Source organism: Schistocerca nitens, chromosome 1 (assembly GCF_023898315.1).
Source record: "Schistocerca nitens isolate TAMUIC-IGC-003100 chromosome 1, iqSchNite1.1, whole genome shotgun sequence".
NCBI classification, from domain to species: Eukaryota; Metazoa; Arthropoda; class Insecta; order Orthoptera; family Acrididae; genus Schistocerca; species Schistocerca nitens.
Window position 1 is genome coordinate 1001474644 of NC_064614.1, and position 25995 is coordinate 1001500638.

The window sequence follows — 25995 nt, forward strand, 5'->3', positions numbered from 1 at the left end:
TCGTCGCAGTGGGTGTGCAAAAGGTCACCTCTTCCAAAACGAGCACGCATGAGTCGGTCAAAGATCAAGGTGATGTTGATTGTGTTATTTAACTCAAAAGGCATAATCCATTATGAATCTGCCTCACGTGATCAGATGGTAAACAAGGTCCGCCCAGATAGCCGAGTGGCCAGCGTGACGGATTGCCGTCCTAAGAGGCCCGGGTTCGATTGCCGGGTGGGTCGGGGATTTTCTCCGCTCAGGGGCTGGGTGTTGTGTTGTCTTCATCATTATTTCATCCCCATCCGGCGCGCGGGTCGCCCAACATGGCGTCGAATGTAATAATACCTGCACCAAGGCGGCCGGACCTGCCCCGTATGGGGCCTCCCGCCCAATGACGCCAAACGCTCATTTCCATGGTAAACAAGGAAGTATACCGGGCACTCCTAGTGCACATGAGGGATGCTGTGAGCAGGAAAAGGCCTGAATTGTGGGAAAACGAGAGCTGGATGTTGCATCATGACAATGCACCAGCTCACGTGTCACTCATCTGCAACTATCTAGCAAAACACCACATTACCATTGTGCCCCAACCACCATAGCCTCCGGATCTAGCCCCAGGAGACTTTTTCTGTTTCACAAACTGAAAAACATGTTGAAAGGACGACGTTTCCAAACCATAGAGGAAATACCGGGCAATGCGACGAAAAACCTGCACGCCATCCCACAAAATGTGTTCCAGGAGGCGTTCCAAATTGGAAGAAACGATGGGAACGGTGTATTGCCAGTAGACGGGACTATTTTGAAGGGGACAGGGCTTCAAATGTTGAACAGTAAGCAGTCAAGCCGATATTGCAAAAGTTCGTTCCTTTTTGAACACACCTCGTACGTAGCATGAAATAAATTCGATATTCTACGCTAGTAGTGGCCACATGATTTAAAGTAAAGCCATCAAACGCCTTCGCTAGTTAAATTGTATCCAAGGCAGGAAGAAAAAAATTGGTCGATACATTGGGCAACTTTTTAAAGTAATGAAATTTGCGAGGCTAATAAATGGAAATTACTCGTACTGCTATAGATCATGCACGGTTTTTCTTCAAGAATGCTCTGCATATCCTCACAGCATCGAATTCGTTACTGATAGTCGCCCGGATTCAGAGACTATACAATCTGAAATTTGTAAGGGTGAAAACAAATGTCTTCATCTACAGTTGTTCTAACCAATGCATCACTTATTTCAATGCACAGACCATGTTCTCTGCTTGACCGACATGGACTTCAATCATCAATTGTTGAACGGTTTCGATGTTTTCATCTTTTCCCTTTCCTATGCGGCATATTTATGCTGGGATTCACACTGATAACGTGTGGCACTGGGGCCCAGTCATCGCTAACAGTGGGTGTGAAGCAAATTAATGCATAGTGCACCGCACAGCCTTACATTAAAGTGATGTACACATAACAGAGCATATGACGCAGTAGCGGATAAATGCAGTATCGACATGTCAGGGTCACACTCCCACCACCCCTTCAAAGACAGCCACGCAGGTCACCTTTCAAGGTCTGCATTAATAAGTATGTATATATCGCAATTGCAGACATTGTGAGAATAAGAAATATTCTCTAGATGCACACAGTCTCTCTCTCTCTCTCTCTCTCTTTCTTAATCATATGTTTTATTACTTTTAAGGCCAACAGCGTAAAAAGACTTAACATATACACTACATGTATGTGTGTTAAATTGTAACTACTGTACTGAGGCATGGTATCCCCTTTTTATGTCAATGTTTTTGTCCAGCATTCATATTGTTAACCCAAAGCAACCATAAAATTCACACACACACACACACGCGCGCTGAAGCGTGAAGCGCCAAAGAAACTGTTATAGACATGATGTATGTAAACAGGCAAATACGGTGCATTTGTTAGACCGGGTACTGTTGTCACAATGGCAGATTATCAAGATTTAAGTGAGTTTGAACGTGGTTTTATAGTCGGTGCAAGAGCGTTGGGACAAAGAACCTCTGAAGTACCGATGAAGTGGGAAATTTCCCATTTGACCATTTCACGACTGTACCGTGAATATCAGGAATCTGGTAAAACATAAAATCTCCAACATCGCTGGGGCCGGAAAAAGACCCTGCAAGAACGGGACGAACGACAACTGAAGAGAATCATTTAAAGTGACAGAAGTGCAACCCTTCCTCAAAATGCTGCAGATTTCAATGTAGGGGTATCAACAAGTGTTAGCGTGCGAACCATTCAACGAAACATCATCGATGTGGGCTTTTGGAGCTGAAGGCCTACTCTTGTACCCTTGATGACTGCACGACACAAGGTTATGGGCCCATCTGGACTGTTGATGACTGGAAACATGTTGTCTGTTTGGATGAGTCTCGTTCCAAATTGTATCGAGCAAATGGACATATACGGATACAGAGACAACCCCATGAATCCATGGACGCTGCATGTCAGCAGGGGACTGTTGAATCTGGCGGAGGCTCTGTAATGATGTGGGGCGTGTGCAGTTGGAGTGATGTCGGACCCCTGATACGACTCTGACAGGTGACACATACATAAGCATTCTGTCTGATCACCTGCATCGATTCATGTCCATTGTGTCCATTGTAAGTTCCTATGTGACCAAACTGTTAAAGTCATCGGTCCCTAGGCTTACACACTACTTAATCTAACTTAGGCTAAGTGATGTGTTGGTGAATGTGCCAACACCTTGTAGATAGAGGAGGCCGAAATGCACGCTATCTAACGCAGACGGGCGTGAATTCTGGAACAGGATAAGTAGTGAACTCTAATAAGAAAAGTATGCAGCTCCTCTAATACTTAACTTTTATTTATCCTGGTTGTGAATACAGCATTCTTGATGAGACATTTCATACGATAACTATCAAACTATGTAAGGCTAATGGCGCCTTGCTAAGTCGTAGCCATTAACTTAGCTGAAGGCTATTCTGTCTCTCGGCAAATGAGAGCAAAGGCTTCGTCCGTATAGGCGCTAGCAACGTCGTCGTACAACTGGGGCGAGTTCTCGTACGTCTCTCGAGACCTGCCGTGTGGTGGCGCTCGGTCTGCGATCACACAGTGGCGACACGCGGGTCCGACATGTACTAATGGACCGCGGCCGATTTAAGCTACCACCTAGCAAGTGTGGTGTCTGGCGGTGACACCACACTAAGGACAACACACACACCCATGCCCGAGGGAGGACTCGAACCTCCGACGGGGGTAGCCGCGCGAGCCCTGACAAGGCGCCTGAGACCACACAGCTACCCCGCGCCGCGTCCATTGTGCATTCCGACGGACTTGGGCAATTCCAGCAAGACACTGAAACACCCCACACGTCCAAAGTTGCTACAGAGTGGCTTCAGGAACGTTCTTCTGAGTTTTATACACTTCCACTGACCACCAAACCCCCCCCCCCCCCCCCCCCATACATGAACATTATTGAGCATATCTGGGATGCCTTGCAACGTGCTGTTCAGAAGAGATATCAAGCCCCTCGTACTGTTACGGTTTTATTAACAGCCCTGCAGGATTCATGGTGTCAGTTCCCTTCAGCACTACTTCAGACATTAGTAGAGTCCATGCCAAGTTGGTTTGCAGCACTTCTGCGTGCTCGCGGCTATCCTACACCATATTAGACAGGTGTATCACATTCTTTGGGTTCAAAAATGGTTCAAATGGCTCTAAGCACAATGGGTCAAACATCTGAGGTCATCAGTCCCCTAGACTTAGAACTACTTAAACCTAACTAACCTAAGGATATCACACACATCCATGGCGGAGGTAGGATTCGAACCTGCGACCGTAGCAGCAGCACGGTTCCGGAATGAAGCGCCTAGAACCGCTTGGTCACAGCGGCTGGCACTTTGTTTGGGTCTTCAGTGCATATGCGCACAGGATGTTCATAATTGAAGTCTATTTCCAAAGTACTGTAGAAAGAGAACTACAGCTCAGAATGACATCAAATTTGAACAGCACGTTTTTGAATTATTGACACAAGCTGAAATGTCATAAAATAAAAAAATTAACGAAAATTTTGCCAATAGATGGCGCTGTAAGCGTCTTAAATAAAAGAGGTAGGCTCCTAAGACAGATAAGTCGCAATGTGACATGCATGGTTTGAGTTGCGCATTACATACTCTGTACTGTTCAATGTGCACGAATGCTCAAGTCCGGCAGTCAAAGGTTGTGGCACTGTTAGTTAGGTAAGCCCATCCATCACGGCAAGGTCGTGTCACATCAGATGGAGAAAATCGGTTCTTAATTCTCCAGTAGCCGAAACCCACAAAAAAAAGTAAAATGACATAAAAACAAAAATCCAGTTGGTTTTTAATTCTTATGGGGCCAAAAACTGCGTAAAAGCAAACTGACACTGGTTTCTAATTGTTGTGAGAATGGTGCACGACATGTTCAATATGCTGTCCACCGTTTTCTGCCAGAGACTGAAGTTGAGAAGCAGCATGTTCCACAACAGACTGGACTGTCTCGAGGGTAACATTGCAGAATGCGTGTCTTCAATTCGGCTATATTCGTAGTCAGAGCACTGAAGACCACATCTTTCACATAACTCCACACCCAGAAGGCACACGAATTAAGATCCGGTGACGTGGACAGCCAGGCTGTAGGGAACTGACGACTGATAATTCTAGCATGGCTACGAAGTCTTTCGCGACGTATTTCTTGAGTAAAAATCTCTCGGTGTACATGCCGCGTCAATTCAGGATAAAACTCCAAGCTTTCGACCACTACCTCCATGGTCGTCGTCAGGGCTAAAACTGACTGTCGTGAACTAGCGAGGTTCCCACTTTTATATGCAAAGGACGGCTTCTGATTGGCTGGAATACGTCATAGCAGCAGCGATATGGCGCGTAGTGAAATGGTGCCCTCTACTTCCATAGATGTAGTTGCTATCCCGCGTTGCTTGCAGCGCCATCCCTTGAATCAGGAGGTAAAGTGCGAGAAGTTTTTCTCTGCGATTTTTCTTTATCCAGTGCACTCTTCCAAGTGTTGCTAAGTGCATAGCCGTTGTCTGTTAAAGTTATTATCGCTAAGTCTAATTTCGACTGCTTCCCGGATCACAGAGTCCCAGTAATTCGATGCGTGGGCTCTTACTCTGGTTTCTTCAAATAAAATCTTATGCTTGTTAAGCAGGCTATGTTCAGCCACCGCTCCCCCCTCCGGCTCCGCACCCTGCACCCCCTCCCAAGGTCGTCCATGACTATCGCCGTGCCAACTGGGATGCCTACCGGGACTCCATCTCCACCCAGGTCGGAAACCACCCTCTTACCTATCGCCATCCTGACGACATCATCCACGCCTCGTCCTTCCTTCAGAAGGTAATTACTGACGCTGTGGAGGCCCATGTTCCTACTAAAACCATCCACCCACACCGTCCCACTCTCCCTCCGCGGACTGTCCTCCTCCGTGAATCCCGCCGCCTCTATCGCTCCTTCCTGCGCACTCGTGACAGGGATACACTCCAACGCCACCGGCAAATACAGCGACACGTACGGAACCTTATTACAGCAACGAAACGCCGAGACTGGCGCCAGACCTGCACACGACTCAACACCACCCTCCCTATCAACTCCTCCAAGTACTGGTCCGCCTTCCATCGTCTTACTGGTTCCCTTTCCGCTCCCCACTACCCCCTTCTCCATAACGATCGCCCCCTTCCTGACAACCTTAGTAAGGCCAACTACTTCGCTTCCCGCCTTTCCGAGGTGTTCTCCATCCCCGATGATCCCCACTTTGATTATTCTCTTTTCCCCACCGTCATGGAACGTGCCGCTACCTCGGTCGCTCCACTTGCTCCTAGTCTCCAGTACTTGGGGCTGTTGCCCCCCTCCGACGTAAACACTCCCATCACAGCACAAGACATTAAACTTATCCTCCAGTCCAAACACAACACAGCCCCTGGTCACGACTGTGTCACCTACCGTCACCTTCGAGAAAGCCCCTATTCCTTCCTGACTGTCCTGACTGGCTTCTACCCTGACCTGTGGAAGACCTCCCGCGTCCTCTTATTCCTCAAACCCAACAAACCCCCTTCTGCCGCCTCTTCCTATCGTCCCATCTGCCTCACCTCCGTCTTCAGTAAGGTCTTTGAATCCATCCTCTCCCACCGTATCCATCAGCACCTTGCTTAACACCACCTCCTCCCCCTTACCCAGTGTGGCTTCCGACCCTCCTTCTCTGCTGAAGACCAACTCCTCAACCTTGTTCACCTTCTGTCCCTCCAGCTCAACTCCCGTCGCTCCACCTTTTTTGTTTCCCTTGACCTCCAAAATGCCTATGACCGTGTATGGCATCCTGGTCTCCTCTTTAAACTCGAAACCTACGCCCTGCCTATCAATTTTGTCCGTCTGGTCGCTTCCTTCCTCTCTCACCGTCCTTCCTATGTCACCCTCCATAACATCAACTCCCGTATCTTTTATCCCACGGCTGGCGTCCCCCAGGGTTCTGTCCTCTCCCCTCTCCTTTATCTCTTGTATACAGCTGATATGCCCAAGCCACCCCCACCAGTCCACCTTCTCCAGTATGCTGATGACACCGCCTTCCTGGCTCTCTATCCTACCCTTCAACGGTCTCAACGTACCCTCCAAACCCACCTTAACCAGTTCACCACTTGGTGTAACCAGTGGTTCCTCCGTCTCAACCCCTCCAAAACCCAGGCAATCATCATAGGCCGCACCAGTCGCTCCTTTCGCCTCCATGATTTCTACCTCACCCTTTATGGTCGTCCTATCCAGCTCACCCCCACCCTGAAATACCTTGGCCTCACCCTCGACCGACACGTCACCTGGACCCCTCATCTCCAGACCGTCCAGCAGAAAGCCCATTCCCGCCTCTGCCTTCTGAAACTCCTGTCTGGCCGGACATGGGGATTGCATCCTTCTACCATCCTCCACACCTACAAATCCCTCATCCGTCCTATCCTCTGTTATGCCAGCGTTGCCTGGATCTCTGCCCCGACCCGCTTTTACAAGGCCCTCCAAATCCTTGAATGCCATGCGCTCCGCCTTGCCTTCCGTATCCGCCTTCCTTCCCCCACACGGCTCCTGTATGAATTGATCCCCTTCCCCCACCTCCTCCTGTTCCTCCAACATCTCCGCATCCTTTACATTGTCCGCAGGCTTGATCCCCCCCCACCCTCTGGTTTCCTCCTTCCTCTCCACCCCCCGCCCGTTGCCGCGCCTCTATCGCTGTATCCCTCCCTCTCTCCACCTCCACACCCTCCATCTCCTTCATCAGGGCAATTTCCAACGCCTCCCCCTCCCGGATGACGAACTTCGCTGTGACATCTACCCTTCCTTCCAACTATAACCTCGCCTTGCCCCCCCCTCCCCAGGGCCCCCTTTTTCCTCTTCCCTCCTTCTCTCAGAGCGGATTTTCCTCCATCCCCCCCTCCCGTGAGACCCTGCACCCCATACTTGCCTCTTTCCTTCCCACATCCCTCCCTACCCGGCCCTCTTCAGCGCGCCCCCCGCTCATCTCCCCCATCTCTTCCCCTCCCTTCCTTCTTCAGGTCTCCCTCATCTCCTAGCGCCTGGCGATCCTCTGTATTGATCATCGTCAGTGTTCCACATCAGTGTTGTGTTTAGTGCTGTTTCTCCTGTGCGTCAAGAGGTGTGATTTTAATTGTGTACTGCCTTGAGGTTCGCCGTCAGTGTTACGTTATGTGCTATGCCATCCGGTTATACCTTTATGCTCCAGTCATACTGTGCCTTGTGTTCTTTTAATCGTCGCAGTGTGTGGCTTTTTGTGTGTGCTACTTTTAAACAGTTTTTTTATCTCCTTTTTACAGTCACCCCGTTTTTTATCTATTGCCTTCCATGATGTTCCCCCTTTTTTATATCTATGTTCACCTTATTCTCACCTTTGCTATTTTTAAATGTCTTCTATTGTTTTGTTCTATGTCTTTCGGCTGAAGAGCAGCGCATCTGCTGCTGCCAGCCCGCCCCGATGGGGAATTGAAATACAATAAAGAAAAAAAAAAGCCACCACTGATTTTTCCAAATACCTGTATTTCAGGTGGCGTTGGTGCTCGATGCAGCGGTCGGCAACGGTTCTTACAGACTGGCCTACGTAATTCTTGCCGCATTCGCAAGGAATAGTATAAATTCCCGGCACTCTTAAGCCGAGACTATCTTTGACTGGTCTCAACATTTCCTTAATTTTCCTAGGTGGTCGGAAAACTGGTTTTATTGCTTGCCTCTTCAGGACTCTGGCTATCTTGCTCGTTGTAGCATCGCATTTTTGAAGTGCCTCTGCAGCAGCTGCTCGCACAATGTGCGCGGGAGCGCCATCTTGCATATCAATAATCATACCCGTACATTCACACTGTTGAAGGGTTGTAATCATGTTAGTGCACAAAAGACTCTCATAGCGTTTCCTAGTGACGATACAGGTAACAGGACTCGCCTGCCTCATCTTCTCGAAAAAATACGGCCGTACGATAAACGATGCCGCCAACTGGCACCACACAATCACTTTTGCACATTCAAGTGGTAGCAATTGATGTGCGTGCGTATTTTCCGTGGCCCATGTTCTTCACTTCTGTGTATTTACATGTCCTTGGGGATGGAAGTGCACTTCGTGTGTCCACAAAATGTTCAATGACCATTCAATGTCCATTTCCATGCGAGCAAGAAGTCTCAGAGTGAATGTCTATCTTGCTGGCAGGTCAGCAGGAAATAACTCCTGAACATGAGTCATTTTGTATGGATAGCGACTCAGGATGTTTCGTAGAATTTTGTGCACCGTACTCGCACGCATATCCAACGTTTGGGGCGATTCCATGTGCACTGCATGTTTGCACAACACCACTCGACCGCTCCTGTAGTGTTGCGGTCACACCTTCGACAGACGTCAGATCAACTTCTTTTGTTCTTCTCCCATATTGCTCATCAAAAGAATCTGTCTTTTAAAATTCTGTAATCATTTTCTCCAGACCCATAGCAGACATCAGACAATGCATTTTCTCACTTCTAATAACATGAATATGCTGTTCAAATTTGACATCGTTCTGAGCAGTGGTGCTCTTTCTCTTTCTACAGTGTTTTGAAACTGGAACTTTAGTTATAAACTTCATTCCATATATATATATATATATATATATATATATATATATATATATATATATATATATATATATATATATATATATATAAAAGGAAATTTATTGCAGTTAAATTGTTCTGGGATATGTTTTCGATAGAGGTCGTAATTTTCGAGTTATTCAAGAAAAACGTAAAAATGTGACTTTCGGTGCATACCACTCTTACACTCAGTCCCCATCAGTCAGAATTTCTAGTATTCTGTTAATTGCACTCCTTTCTACCACTGTATAAAAATTTGCGAGTGCACGAATTATTTCCCATATTCGAGATTTTTTTGTTTTCATTGGGTGGCCTTATTACGCCACTGGCTAAGATGAGCACTTAAAAATTGTAAAATTGAGGTTTGTGTAAATTTTACATAACAATGTTGTGAATTTTAACAGCATAAGATAAAAAATTACATCGTTGTATTAGTCCAGTCTTCTGACTGTTGCGTTTATAATGGTTAAGTTTGGATCGAATTGTCAGGGTAATTTGTTTTAACGTAACATTTACAAAAGCCGTTTTTCTTTAATAACCCTCACGAGTATGTTTAAGTTTATAATGTTAACGAAATAGCCGACGACGCTGGTGAAGCAATAGCCCAGTCAACAGAGACCAAAAAGAGGACGAATATCGGGAATAGTTGGCGTAATCGGAATCGTTTATATAGTCGGAAGACAGAGTACCATGGACAACATACTAGAAATCCTGACTGGTGAGGATTGAGTGTAGGGTCAAGGTGCTTTTGAAGGTCACTTTTGTGCGCTTTTCTTGAACAAAACGAAAACAATGGTACAAGCAAAAGCATACCTCCAGTATAAAATTTAACTGCATTAAATTTCCTTGTAAAAGGTTCGGTTCGTTTTTCTGTAGCATTAATAGTTTACATATAATGAGCGAGTGAATATGAAAATGTCACATGTGGTTTTTGAAGGTCTGTTACAACATTGTGGATTGCATTAAACGATATTGGTAGGGGCTGCTGAATCACTCTGTGTTAAATAAAGCAGAGTGTATATGTAGGTCGAGGATCTCCTCCCAAACCCTTGGATCAATTTCAAGAAAATTTAGCACAGGAGCAGCAGTCCTCACAAGTATCAACACTGTGAAGTTTATAATCTTCTAGCTCCAATAGGAGCGGAGATATAGGTAAAAATGTCCTTTTTATGGCCCCTGGGATATAGGCTGCCTTGTTCAACTGGCTGATTGTGTGAGCGTAGTTATGGCTTGTCTTACTGCCCTACTTTGCAATGCAAGCTACACATCAGGTGCAAGAAACAGTTTAAAAAAATGTTCTAACGTGTGTGAAATCTTATGGGACTTAACTGCTAAGGTCATCAGTCCCTAAGCTTACACACTACTTAACCTAAATTATCCTAAGGACAAACACACACACCCATGCCCGAGGGAGGACTCGAACCTCCGCTGGGACCAGCTGGAAACGGTTTACCAGCCCAAAATATATAGGTTGCCCTGCATGACAAGTGTGTTGTGTTTGAATAGTATCAACTTGCTTTATCGACCTCCTTTATAGGGGTTGAATGTGCAGATAGGTAGAGCTCAACAGAGAGATGGGTGAGGGGAGGAGATGGATAGTGAGAGAGAGGGTGGATGAGATGGATAGAGAAAAGTGGATAGAGGTGATGGAGGGGACAGACTGTCGTGCTTGTAACATTGGCATGCATTGCAGATGCTCCACCTGTGGATGGGCTTTCCCAAACAAAGAATGAGGGCAGAGGGAGAGGCAGGCAGCTTTATTTATCAAAAAAGTGGAGGACCAAGATAGGGACAAGGAAATGAAATGACACCTCATGGATTGAGAAGGTATGTAATGTTATTTCAATGATCGAAAGTTTGAGTCAAAATTACAAAGAATCTTGCAATATGAACTCACATATCAGTATGACATTGCAACCCTCTGTCCTGGAAGCATACCCTGTTTCAGATGAGAAAGGTGTCATAAAACCATTGTGTCCTCCCCTGAAGCAAGCTGCTCCATAACTGTTGTAACTGGTCCTTGATATCCTGGGTACTGGCACTAACACAGAGTTGATGTCTGAGCTGGTCCCACACAAGTTCTACTGGGGACAGGGAGACAGATATGGAGATTTTACTGTCCATAGGAGTACCTCAACATCAGTCAGACTGCTCATAGATACACATGTCATGTGTGGACAAGTATTTTTCTGTTGAAAAAGGGTGCAAAGATACTGTCACATGAAAGGCGTCATATGAGAACTCAGCAAGTCCCTGATACATAACTTTGCTGTCAGAGGGCCCTCAGTCACTACCAGCATGATCTGACGTCATACCAGAAGGCTCTGTACATTATGGTGCTAGGAGTAACACCACTGCCCCTCTCCAAAACGTTGGAATAATACGATCTCCTGCAGGTCACCATCACAATCACTGCAGATGGTAATATAAGGTAGTGGAAAATCATGATTCATTGCAGAACACAATTTTATGCCATTCATCACCAACCATATGTCCCATTTACAGCACCACTCCACCCATAGCCATTGGTGTTGTTCAGCACTGGTAACCTTCACATGGGATGGTAATCTGGCTGCTGCTAATCTCTACCAATGATGCAGAGTTACTAAAATGTTACAGGGAGTCTGTTACTTGGTCTCAGATGGCAGGTTCAGATATGAAGGGGTTAGATGTGCTTAGTGCACAGCATCATGATCCACTCTTTAGGTGGTCAGATATAGTCCACCAGAATTCTGATGATGAATATACTTGTCCTCACTTTCCCATGCAGTCCAATATCAGACTAGAGACGCATACAAATGTTCCACAAATCGGGATACTGCATCATTCAACCAGCCAGTCAAAGGGAGACCCACAGTGACACTACATCCAAACTCATACAGATGCTGATAAGACAAGTACACATCTCCATGTCCTTCATGTTCACACCCTTTATATACCCTATCAGACATGGTAGCAACACCAAAAATGGACTAATGCACTCTAGTAGCTGTTCTGTCAGTCACAGAGAATTGTAGCTCCAGTAATTTAGATACCTTTCAGTTGTGTGTACATGGACTGTTACATTGACCACCAAAGACGTCTTCTGAGGGCTTCATTTTTTAAGGCAGTGTGTGTGTGTGTGTGTGCACACATGTACATGTGTTTGCGTTAATGTGTGTGTGTGTGTGTGTGTGTGTGTGTGTGTGTGTTCGATTCCCGGCAGGGTCAGGGATTTTCTCTGCCTCGTGATGACTGGGTGTTGTGTGCTGTCCTTAGGTCAGTTAGGTTTAAGTAGTTCCAAGTTCTAGGGGACTGATGACCATAGATGTTAAGTCCCATAGTGCTCTATGGCTGCTTTAGATCAACAATATGAATACCACAATGGAAGCTATTGACCTATAGACTGTATGTTATGCATCAATATGCCCTCTAAGAAAAAAAAGAGAAACAGCACCATGAAGGAATTATCCAAATGGGATGGAAATTGGTACACATGATGCATATTTCCAAATGATTACAATTTCAGAAAAAAACATTTGATTTATTCAAGAGAAAGACCTTCACAAATTGAGCAAGTCAGTAACATGCTGCTCCACCTCTGGCCCTTATGCAAGCAGTTATTCTGCTTGTGATTGATTGGCAGAGTTGTTGGATATCCTCCTGAGGTATATTGTGTCACATTCAGTCCTACTGGCGCATTAGGTCGTCAAAACCATGAGATGGCTTGAGATCCCTGCCCATAAAGCTCCAGACGATCTCAAATTGGGGACACATTAGGCAACCTTGCTGGCCAAGGTAGGGGTTGGCTACGAAGACAAGCAGTAGAAACTCTCACCGTCTGGAGGCGGGCATTATGTTGCTGAAATGTACCGCTGTGCTGTGAGGGTGCCGCAGATGACAACCAAAGGGGTCTTACTACGAAATGAAATGTCATCCCAGACCATCACTTCTGGTTTTTGGGCCATATGGCAGGTGACAGTCAGATTGGTATCCCACCATTGTCCAGAGCGCTTCCAGACACATCTTCGCTGTTCATTGGGGCTCACTTCATACTGTGACTGAAGACTGATGAGTTCCACTTCGAACTGAGCCCTGATGACCAGTGAAGATGTGTCTAGAGTCGCCCTGGACAAGGGTGGGATACCTACTTGAGTGTTGCCCACCATGTGTTGTCTGTCATCCATGGCACCTTCAAAGCACAGCAGTACATCATCAATATTCTACACACAATTTTGTTGCCCGTCACAGCAAGCCATCCTGGGCTTACATTTTAACAAGATGATTCCCACCCACACACGGTGAGAATTTCTACCGCTTGTCTTCGTGCTTGCCAAATCCTACCTTGGCCAGTCAGTTTTCCAGATCTCTCCCAATTGAGAACGTTTGAAGCATTTTGAGCAGTCCCCTCCACTAGCTTGAGATTTTGACCCTCTTCCGCTGCATTTGTATAGAATTTGACACGACATCTCTCAGGAGGACATCTAACAACTCAATCAGTCAATGCCGAGCCGAATTACCGCTTGCATAAGGATCAGAGGTGGACCAACGCGTTATTGGATTGCTCACTTTGTGAAACTCTTCCTCTTGAATAAATCATCCTTTTTAAAAAAAATTGTGGTTATTTGTTTGTTTGCACATATGCATCACATCTACTGGTTTCCATCCCATTCGGATAATTCCTTCATTGTGAGTTTGCTATCTTTTTCTTAGAGTGACACGCGCATGGTATAATTCAGATTTTTTTTTTCTAGTTCTATCTCAACTCACATGTGATTAACAGATAGGGACTGTATGCATCTGGAGAATGTTTCTTCTGTTTATAATTTCGGTAATTGTATTTTATACTTATTGATTAATGCAGGTGCTAAAACTGTAACTATAAAAACAAGTGGACATGAAACAATGCACTACACTGTTGTCCTTTCATGTCTTGCTGTCGGTGCTTAACTTAGTTCAATGACCGTTTTCAAGCGCAAAACAACCCCAAAAATAATGATGCTATTATATAAAACGCAGATAAAGGAAATACTCTAGTCGAACTTTATGTAAACGAATATATCACCAAATCAATGAGTTTCGTGCAATAAACGTAATTTTCAAAATCAAACATGATCCAACGAAGTATTTCAAAACAAATTAGAAACTGTTTGAGAAGTAGCTCCTCTTTATTTGATGAGAAAACGGCTAAGACATTGAGGTTATGCACCCACAAGCCTCACATTTGAAGACTCAAGCAAAGGTACATCCATAGGATAGACCGATGAGACCAGTGGTTAATTGTATAGGGTGCCCATCGTATAAACTATGCTGAAAACTCAATGAGATATTGGTTAAAGCTTATGTTTACAATAGAAAGCTTTCGATAAAGAATACATACGAACTGGTTTCCAAAACAGAATACATTGGCATCCCTGCTGGTTAAAATGGATGTCAGTAGATGTAAAGAATTTGTACACTAATGTTGCAGTTAAAGTGACCATTGGAATCATTAGAATGAATTTTCTCAAGCGTAAGCGCCAGTCAGTAGAGGCTCTGGAAGTGTTTTTACAATTTTTGGAGCCAGTTCTCTCATATAATTACTTTCTCTTTAATGGCGAGATGTATTAACTGCTAGATGGTCTGGCCATGGACTCGAGTTTATCTGGAACATTAGCTGATATCTTTCTGAACTTCATCGAAGAAACCATTTTTAAACAACATCCAGAATTGAACCAGATCATAAAATAGTATTACCACTATGTAGATGATATAATTATGTTGTATAACGAAAGCAATGACGGTTTAAGTAAGATCGTAGGTGTATTCAATAACGCACATCCTAAAATATATGTCACCTATGAACAGCAAGTAGGGAACAAAATACTTTTCTTAGACGTATCAGTTCTGAATAACAATGGCTCTCACGGTTTCGCAGTTTTTAGGAAATAGACAGCATCGGATGCCATCATTCCGTATTGCTCAATGCATTTTAATAAACATAAATATTCGTTTTTCTATAGTCAGATCAGTAGGTTAACTATATTGAAGTTTTAAGGGATAAAACGTGCTTAGGAACGTTGCGGTCAAAAATGGCTGTCATCTTGATATCGTGGATAGAATCCACAAGAAAATCACAATGAAGAATGCTAATCTACTTTAGCCGAGCGGTCATAGGCACTGTAGTCATGGACTGTGCGACTGGTCGCGGCGGAGGTTGGGGTCCTCCCTCGGGCATGGGTGTGTGTGTTTGTACTTAGGATAAGTTCGGTTAAGTAGTGTGTAAGCTTAGGGACCGATGACCTTAGCAGTTAAGTCCCATAAGATTTCACACACATTTGACTTTTTTTTTGAATATTTTTGGCTAATCTACTTAATCAGGCAACGCTTAGTCACCTATCTACTAATAAGGAGATACGTGTTAGCATGAAGTATAAAGGTCCTATTACTGACAGGATTGCACGGATATTTCGTAAGGTCAACATCAATGTAGGCTTTACGAACTCTTAACATAGTCCCCTGGTTGCTACGTCGCTCAGTCGAGGACCATGACCATTTACTAAGGTACATATAGGCTGAAATGTGATGGCAGTGAGTCTATATATGTGAGCCAGACAGGACAATCTTTTCATGAGAGATTCAGGAAGCATATTAATCTACATGCCATTCAACATTCGACCTTTAAGGTTCATTTAAAAAGTGCTAGACATACCACTGATGGCATTAAAGTATGCCTGGAAGTTTTGTATTTCGTTGACAAAGGGGGAACAATGAACCTACTTGAAGATACTGAAATTTATATACATGCCGAAAATGTACCAACATTTTTATTGATCGAACAGACTGAGTCCAAGAATAAAAGTATCTTTCACATTTTTCGTAATCATTCACTTTGATGGGAACGTGCGTAATGGTCATAACTGGGACCTTGTTATGAGTGCGGTCTTCCTTCTTCTTATGCTTCGATGGACACTCCATTACTGTTGGGTGTTGAATAGGGTTTAGATTACGTAGCCCTCTGTGTGTCATTGTCACTAATTGTTGTGTGCTAAATAAGGTTTTAATAGCTCGTTTTTACGGTTGCTATTACTGTGCCTTTACAAATTGTGTGATGAAAACCACGATCTGCTTCCATTTAGTGCTAGGTGGTTTCCTAGCCACCGAACAACAACTGATCGGAATTTGTTTCGTTACTTGTGGGTGCGCTCATTCAGGCTACAATTACTTTATCTTCGCCTTTGTCTTATTTAGTGTACGTTCCAGGCCGTCCTTGGGCCCAAAGGTCTTATCTTGTTTTAGTGTAGGATGAGATTGGACTCTTCAGTTTTCCATGTGTTATTTTTAGTCTTTAACTCCGACACTGAGGTTGTTTCATTTTAAGAGATGAAATTGTTTGCTTTTCGTGTGTTATTCCTAATTTACCGCAGCTCGTGCTAATTATGATTTGTAGCAAAATTCTGGAAACGGTTAGTATTCGACGCATTACTTACTGGCGATTGTAAGATGCTGATAGACAGTACATACTTTCTTTATGAGTCCGATGTGGCATCTTTGTATGTTCTTTTTGAGGCCACGTTTGGAGACAACACGGTGTGGAGTAGAGACTCCTAAGGAAAGGTAGCCCACATGTAGCAGTAATACATGTGCCAAGGATATCCAATACTCTTTTGGCAGTGGCGGGGCCTGAGGATGGCAATAATGTGAGCCGAAACTAGTCGTGTGAGTCAATAAAGTCATTCTCAAGATACAGCTTTGGTGATACTTTTTCTCATATATATCATCACCTGAAGTCCTTTTCCACGCAATAGGATGGACATCCATAAAATGTAAGTAATCTTTTGCCTCGCCAGAGGGTACAACCATTTAAAAAAAAAAAATAAAAAAAAAAAAAAACATTGTGTATGTCAAAGAGGCTTATCATGTAACAAGCAAAAATTTGTCATTTTCTCTTGTCCGTTGGCACCTGAAAATTAGCATTTTAAGCTCCTGAGAGTTGTTTTTATATGTTATACATCCATACTTTTACTAGTTTCTATTCAAGCATCACTCAGCGGACAAACTGTATTTACAATACATATAATTAGAAAACATTGATACCAGACTCGCTTGACACTAGACAGCAGCGAAATCACCATACATTGTTTTGGTCCGATCCACGCTCTGTCGTTCTCTTCACAATTGAATATGCGATCAGCCAAATTACCTCTGCGGTTCAAATGATGTGTTACTAGGCGAACTACTGTCCTCAACTGCCAGAAAGCGGGTGGTCAACCGCGGCTGTGCGGTAAACATTGGCAAAAGCTGCGCCACACGAAGCGACAGGAAAGACTCGTCCCAAAATACATCCCACTGCGTCAGTAACAGACGCGCGCAAACTTCCGCCGGTAATTTCGAACAGCTTTTTCAATACCACTTGACGTAGCAACCCTCTAAAGAGCCACGTTTTCTGTCCCCCTCCCCGCCCATCTACACACACACACACACACACACACACACACACACACACACACAAACACACACGCGCACACACACACACACAAACACACACATGAGCGCACACATACTTGACAAACACACAAAGAACTTCACGTATTTAGCCTCTAATTTAGTCGGCAACAAATCTTTCTTCACATCCCCGACTTTTCAACGCTAACAAAAGAAAGTTTTAGATAACTTTACGTAAAACGTGACCTACAGTTCGTTACAGAAAGTAGTGAGTAAGAGGTAAACTATAACAATTTCCAACATTATTCATATCTCGTGTACTGAACATAAATTTCTTCATTTATGGTTGTTTAATGACTCTTGTTTCGGTTGTCAAGCCTAAGCTCGCGCCTTTGACCCCTTTGTTCATTTCCGTCGTATTTCAGCTTCCCCTTTCATTACAGCATCACTATAATATTTTACATCATCTATGAACTGCATTACATACTGTTAACTGGGTCTGCGCCTGAGATTGTTTCATTCCATCATTCCTTCAACATCACTATGCAGTTCGGTGCATTTGCTCAAGCGATCTTTCTCTTCTGTTCATTACAGTCCGTTTTCTCATTGACTCATTTCTCGATCAATGCATTTGATATATAACTGTCTCCTGTAAGACCACATTTCTAAGGCTTTTAATCGCTTCATTTCTGTTTATCTTGTAGTCCACGTTTTCACCCATACAGATTTGGGCTTCAAGCATAGATTTTTTTGATTCTTTTTCTAGCCTCAGGGTCTATAGTTTGGTATGTTAGCACCTTTCTTTTGCTATACAGGGTGTTACAAAAAGGTACGGCCAAACTTTCAGGAAACATTCCTCACACACAAAGAAAGAAAATATGTTATGTGGACATGTGTCCGGAAACGCTTACTTTCCATGTTAGAGCTCATTTTATTACTTCTCTTCAAATCACATTAATCATGGAATGGAAACACACAGCAACAGAACGTACCAGCGTGACTTCAAACACTTTGTTACAGTAAATGTTCAAAATGTCCTCCGTTAGCGAGGATACATGCATCCACCCTCCGTCGCATGGAATCCCGATGCGCTGATGCAGCCCTGGAGAATGGCGTATTGTATCACAGCCGTCCACAATGCGAGCACGAAGAGTCTCTACATTTGGTACCGGGGTTGCGTAGACAAGAGCTTTCAAATGCCCCCATAAATGAAAGTCAAGAGGGTTGAGGTCAGGAGAGCGTGGAGGCCATGGAATTGGTCCGCCTCTACCAATCCATCGGTCACCGATTCTGTTGTTGAGAAGCGTACGAACACTTCGACTGAAATATGCAGGAGCTCCATCGTGCATGAACCACATGTTGTGTCGTACTTGTAAAGGCACATGTTCTAGCAGCACAGGTAGAGTATCCCGTATGAAATCAAGACAACGTGCTCCATTGAGCGTAGGTGGAACGAAACTAAAATGAGCTCTAACATGGAAATTAAGCGTTTCTGGACACATGTTCACATAACATCTTTTCTTTATTTGTGTGTGAGGAATGTTTCCTGAAAGTTTGGCCGTACCTTTTTGTAACACCCTGTATAAAGGCTTTTCGCGTTGTACAGTCTTCAGCCTTCGTTACGGGAAATGGTCGTTCTGGCGCTATGGTCACTGATGTACATAATGTGTGGTCATAAACGCAGACCCCTACCCCTGCGAGTACATTGTCATGAATGAGAATTTCAGTAGCTAATCTTGATCGTTCTGTGCCTCCACAACCGGATAATGTAAATGTTAATAAAAATACCACAGCTCTATTTCAGGTACGTTTATTACGCCACAGTCAGTTTCGCTCTTAATGAACATCTTCAGGTAGCAAAAGTTCACCAACTGTCTTTGTAACTAATTCTCACAAAATGGGTAGAAAAGCGCCAGTGTTATTACTCACACGTGTCTAACTGCCATACATAACGCTAAAAGACACATTCAGAAGCAGAATGCGCGCACTGAAACACTTCGGCGACAGCCCTGTACCAGCACAGCCAGCCGTACGTACAGGGCTTGAGGATCAGCAACACTGGTGAAGGGCGTGGCCTCTACTCTAAGTGAACCACCCTGAATGGGAGGAGCAAAGGAAGTTAAACTTCACATGTTGAAAGGGTATGTGACGTTATTTCAGTGATTACAAACTCGAACCAGATTTACATAAAACTTGGCAGTATGATGTTGCATGTCCTCTGACCAGGATGTATGCACTGATTCGGTCGAAATAAGGCATTTGTTTTCTTTTCTAGGTAAGGCGACCCACAACTGTTGTAACTGGTCCTTGACATCCTGGGTACTGACAGTGGGGTGGAGCTATCGTCAGGCGTCGTCCCACACGTGTTCAGTCGTGGACAGCTGTGGGATCTCGTTGGCCACGGGAGTACCTCAGTTTTATGCAGGCAGTTCATAGAGGCACGTGCCCTGTGTGGACGAGGAGTGTCGTACTGAAAGATGGCACCACGATTTGGTCGCTTAAGAGGTAACTCATGAGGATGCAGGATGTCCGTGACGTGCCACTGCATCGTCAGAGTTCTCTCAATCAGTACCAGCTGTGACCTGACGTCATATTTGGTGGCTTCCGTCGTCATGACGTCAGGGGTGTCATCTCTGTGCCTCTTTGAACATTTGGAAGAGTAATACTGACACGCAGTTCCCTAGTCCGACTGCTGTCAGTCTCCGACAAACATCTGGGATGACACAGAACGTTTCAGGGCATCCATTACTTGTTTTCAGACGGCAGGCGCAGATTTTAATGGTTTACGATGTTCTTGATGCACAGTATGGCAATCCTCCCTTGTGGCGGTCAGACGTGATTCAGCGGAACCTCCCTCACATTTCCATGCAGTTCAACATTGGACCATTGTCACATCCGATTGCCCACACATCTGGATGTTGCGTGATACGACCTGCCGACCACAAGGAGACCCACAGCGGGATCCTTTACAAACTCTGTCAGGTGCTGATAACGCTGTCTCACACGGGTACGTGGCATCTCCAGCTCCGTCACAGCCATCACTCATCATGTGAGGCTGTTCACGCCTCTTACATGCGCGCCGACTACGTGGCTACGCTAGGGGCTCTAGCATCCACAGGCATAACCTTGTGGGTGCACCAAAGCCATGAAATTTCTAGTTTGATAAAAACGAAATAAAATAAATATTTCTCACTTACCTTAATCAAAAAGTAATGAACTATTAAAACACTGAGATGAAAGTTAAAATTTCTGACCTCTAAAACATATCTGTTTGTTTCAGATGTCTTTGTACAAAGGCAACCAGCAACACACACCTGCGTTTCTTGCCTTTCTCTGGCCAAGTCAAATGTACTCCCCAGAAAAACTGTCGCACTATACTATGAATGGAATTTCATCTTTTCGACTTGCTTTCATGTTTCCTTACAGGTGACACGCTGCAATGCGTCCACTCCATTCTTCAAAAATTATTTTAAAATATCTGCTTGCCAATGTTGAGCAGTAACGAAGAATAATACGAGATAGGAGAAAGCCGACTGTTACAGACGACCTCTTGTTCATATGCAGCATCGACTCAGTTTTAATGTTTTGAACATGGCTGTGATCAGCAACCGTAATTAATTACAGTGTCAGAAATTTCCAGCCAACCGGTTGCACATAGAATTTAAAATTCTTTAACTAGTTTTCAACGCCAACTAGGGGCGCCTTCTTCAGAAGAAACTGTTACCTTACCTAACAATATCACACGAAGGTACATTAATAGCAGGGTAGGCACTGGAACAAACACTTAATTTTTACAAATGGTTGTTGTTGTTGTGGTCTTCAGTCCTGAGACTGGTTTGATGCAGCTCTCCATGCTACCCTATCCTGTGCAAGTTTATTCATCTCCCAGTACCTACTGCAACCTACATCCTTCTGAATCTGCTTAGTGTATTCATCTCTTGGTCTCCCTCTACGATTTTTACCCTCCACGCTGCCCTCCAATTCTAAATTTGTGATCCCTTGATGCCTCAGAACATGTCCTACCAACCGATCCCTTCTTCTCGTCAAGTTGTGCCACAAACTCCTCTTCTCCCCAATTCTATTCAATACCTCCTCATTAGTTATGTGATCTACCCATCTAATCTTCAGCATTCTTCTGTAGCACCACATTTCAAAAGCTTCCATTCTCTTCTTGTCCAAACTGGTTATCGTCCATGTTTCACTTCCATACATGGCTACACTCCATACAAATACTTTCAGAAACGACTTCCTGACACTTAAATCTATACTCGATGTTAACAAATTTCTCTTCTTCAGAAATGCTTTCCTTGCCATTGCCAGTCTACATTTTATATCCTCTCTACTTCGACCATCATCAGTTATTTTGCTCCCCAAATAGCAAAACTCCTATACTACCTTAAGTGTCTCATTTCCTAATCTAATTCCCTCAGCATCACCCGACTTAATTCGACTACATTCCATTATCCTCGTTTTGCTTTTGTTGATGTTCATCTTATATCCTCCTTTCAAGACACTGTCCATTCCGTTCAACTGCCCTTCCAAGTCCTTTGCTGTCTCTGACAGAATTACAATGTCATCGGCGAACCTCAAAGTTTTTATTTCTTCTCCATGGATTTTAATACCTACTCCGAATTTTTCTTTTGTTTCCTTTACTGCTTGCTCAATATACAGATTGAATAACATCGGGGAGAGACTACAACGCTGTCTCACTCCCTTCCCAACCACTGCTTCCCTTTCATGCCCCTCGACTCTTATAACTGCCATCTGGTTTGTGTACAAATTGTAAATAGCCTTTCGCTCCCTGTATTTTACCCCTGCCACCTTTAGAAATTGGAAAGACAGTATTACAGTCAACATTGTCAAAAGCTTTCTCTAAGTCTCCAAATGCTAGAAACGTAGGTTTGCCTTTCCTTAATCTTTCTTCTAAGATAAGTCGTAAGGTCAGTATTGCCTCACGTGTTCCAACATTTCTACGGAATCCAAACTGATCTTCCCCGAGGTCCGCTTCTACCAGTTTTTCCATTCGTCTGTAAAGAATTCGTGTTGGTATTTTGCAGCTGTGACTTATTAAACTGATAGTTCGGTAATTTTCACATCTGTCAACACCTGCTTTCTTTGGGATTGGAATTATTATATTCTTCTTGAAGTCTGAGGGTATTTCACCTGTCTCATACATCTTGCTCACCAGATGGTAGAGTTTTGTCAGGACTGGCTCTCCCAAGGCCGTCAGTAGTTCTAGTGGAATGTTGTCTACTCCCGGGGCCTTGTTTCGGCGCAGGTCTTTCAATGCTCTGTCAAACTCTTCACGCAGTATCGCATCTCCCATTTCATCTTCATTTACATTCTCTTCCATTTCCATAATATTGTCCTCAAGTACATTGCCCTTGAATAGACCCTCTATATACTCCTTCCATCTTTCTGCCTTCCCTTCTTTGCTTAGAACTGGGTTTCCATCTGAGCTCTTGATATTCATACAAGTGGTTCTCTTTTCTCCAAAGGTCTCTTTAATTTTCCTGCAGGCAGTATCTATCTTACCACTAGTGAGATAAGCCTCTACATCCCTACATTTGTCCTCTAGCCATCCCTGCTTAGCCATTTTGCACTTCCTGTCGATCTCATTTTTGAGACGTTTGTATTCCTTTTTTCCTGCTTCATTTACTGCATTTTTATATTTTCTCCTTTCATCAATTAAATTCAATATGTCTCCTGTTACCCGATGATTTCTACTAGCCCTCGTCTTTTTACCTACGTGATCCTCTGCTGCCTTCACTACTTCATCCCTCAGAGCTACCCATTCTTCTTCTACTGTACTTCTTTCCCCCACTACTGTCAATTGTTCCCTTATGCTCTCCCTGACACTCTGTACAACCTCTGGTTTAGTCAGCTTATCCAGGTCCCATCTCCTTAAATTCCCACCTTTTTGCAGTTTCTTCAATTTTAATCTACAGTTCATAACCAATAGATTGTGGTCAGAGTCCACATCTGCCCCTGGAAATGTCTTACAATTTAAAACCTGGTTCCTAAATCTCTGTCTTACCATTATATAATCTCTCTGATACCTTTTAGTATCTCCGGGATTCTTCCAGGTATACAACCTTCTTTTATGATTCTTGAACCAAGTGTTAGCTATGATTAAGTTATGCTCTGAGCAAAATTCTACCAGACGGCTTCCTCTTTCATTTCTTAGCCCCAATCCATATTCAACTACTATGTTTCCTTCTCTCCCTTTTCCTACACTCGAATTCCAGTCACCCATGACTATTAAATTTTCGTCTCCCTTCACTATCTGAATAATTTCTTTTATCTCATCATACATTTCATCAATTTCTTCATCATCTGCAGAGCTAGTTGGCATATAAACTTGTACTACTGTAGTAGGCGTGGGCTTCGTGTCTATCTTGGCCACAATAATGCGTTCACTATGTTGTTTGTAGTAGCTTACCCGCACGCCTATTTTTTTATTCATTATTATACCTACTCCTGAATTACCTCTATTCGATTTTGTATTTAAACCCTGTATTCAGCTGACCAAAAGTCTTGTTCCTCCTGCCACCGAACTTCACTAATTCCCACTATATCTAACTTTAACCTTTTTAAATTTTCTAACCTACCTGCTCGATTAAGGGATCTGACATTCCATGCTCCGATCCGTAGAACGCCAGTTGCATAAAAACACTCACATGTGGTTAAAAGGAAATTTGAGCGACATCGCTCTAATCAAAACATTAAAACCACAACTAAAACATTTTTCACCTGAGTACATAACAGGTATAGTCAAAATTTTAAAACAATATATAAATATGCCACTAAGGGCACTACAGTGGGATAGGACACGAGTGAATAATAGCGACTGCGCGAGCGGGCCGTAGCGAATGACGACGTGAACATGATACTGCTCGCTCCATCTAGTAGCAGAATTTTACAAAGGTTTAACAACATCTATACGAAATTAATACAATAGTGATTGACAAATTAACAGGATGTAAATCACAAAAGCAAGAGAGAGGAAACCAGTATATAAGTGCCTAACAGGGAAGCAGATAACCAACATTAGCTATCAGACATCTTTAAGTAACGGCTTCAAGCCATTGAAAGATCTTTAACTCTTCAAAAATGTTTAATATAAAAACTTTTCTTTCACAGTGCAAAATTCCGATGTCATGAATTTCCACCGGAACAGCCCAAATGGTGTATTGGCGACGGCCAAGTGAGTAGAAGTTTCTTCTAAAGGTATTTGGACGTAGTCCTCGGCAAGATCGATCTTCGAAAAAAATTATCCCCCTGCAAGCTTGGAGAACAGGTCCTCAGGATGTGGGAGGGGATAGTCTTTAACCTGTAGCTGAGGGTTAAGCGTAGCCTTGAAGTCGCCACAAACTCGAAGACGCCCATTTGGTCTCTTGAGGACGACCAAGGGTGTCGCCCACGAACTGTAACGGACCAGAATGACGACTCCCTCCATGGTGAGATGGTCCATTTCTTGTTGAAGAGGCTACTAGAGGGCTTGGGGAACCTGCTGGGTCCAGAAGTACTTCGGGTGGGCAAATGGTTTCAGCTGGAGCGATGCATGAAAATCCTGAGCACAGCTGACGAGAAGAGGTCCTGGAATTCCGTGCACAAGGTATCGACTGCCGGGAACAGAACCTGGGAAGACACCAGATGAACATTGTCGTCGATGGCGAAGCCAAAGCCCCGGAAGGCATCCAACCCGAAGAGATCCGCTGTGGCCGCATTGTTGACCACAAGGAAGGTAACTTCCCGGCGAACTGATTTATACATGACGGAAGCCGTGAACTGACCCAAGAGAGCGATCGCTTGTTTATTATAAGTAAGGAGGCGCAGAGGGTGTGGGCGCCAGGGGGGGGGGGGGCGCCCAAATCTTCACATAACAGGAATCGTTGATAAGTGAGACCGCTGCTCCAGTATCCACCTGCATCTGCAGCGGCCGACCGTTGACCTGAACGTCGATCATCAGTTTGTAAGATCCTGAAGACTGCGCCTGGTTGATATCCATGGGTACAGGCCCCCGCCGGTCATAGGCCGGATGAGGAGGGGGCTGCTGAGATATGTAGACCGAACTGACATTTCCATTACTGGTACATACTGCACAATACGCCCACCTGTCAGGGCAGTCTTCTCGTGCACGGTTCTTAAAGCATCCCAGGCAGGATGGCAGCCGGAGGGGCTGGCGGCGCTCGCAAGGGCGCGAGGGCCTCTGTGCACCGAAGGTCTGCATCTGACCCGTGGAGCCGTCTGGTGGCGCGAATTCCTGGACAGGGTGGCTGACCTGTCGATACTGTAACAGAACAGGACGGTCGGCACCGGTCATCTGAATGGACGGCGGCAACGTCTTCAACCTCCGCCAGCAACGCGATGGGCTCCGAGGCATCGTTGTCGCAGAGGGCCGTCACTCCTGCCGTAGAGACTTCGTACTTGATCAGTGATCTGGTCCAGAGTAGGATCGTCGAGTCTGAGGGCGTTGCACTGGAAAGCC